We start from the raw sequence: 211 nt of genomic DNA on the forward strand, positions 1-211 counted from the left end.
TCAGATTGACACCAGCTTACAATGTATCATATGTATAGTTGCAAAGTTTTCTATCTGAAGTTGTCACAGATGGCATTCATGTCGTGCTAACTCATCCATTATTACGAATAATGTTCATCTGTCCTGTTTTACTCATGTTGTCCTTATTAACTTCTACTCCTTGTACTATATCTACCTAACAATTGCACAGAGCAACTAACGAACTATGTTT

The sequence above is a fragment of the Varroa destructor genome, unplaced genomic scaffold (assembly GCF_002443255.2).
Source record: "Varroa destructor unplaced genomic scaffold, Vdes_3.0 BEIS01000007.1, whole genome shotgun sequence".
NCBI classification, from domain to species: domain Eukaryota; kingdom Metazoa; phylum Arthropoda; class Arachnida; order Mesostigmata; family Varroidae; genus Varroa; species Varroa destructor.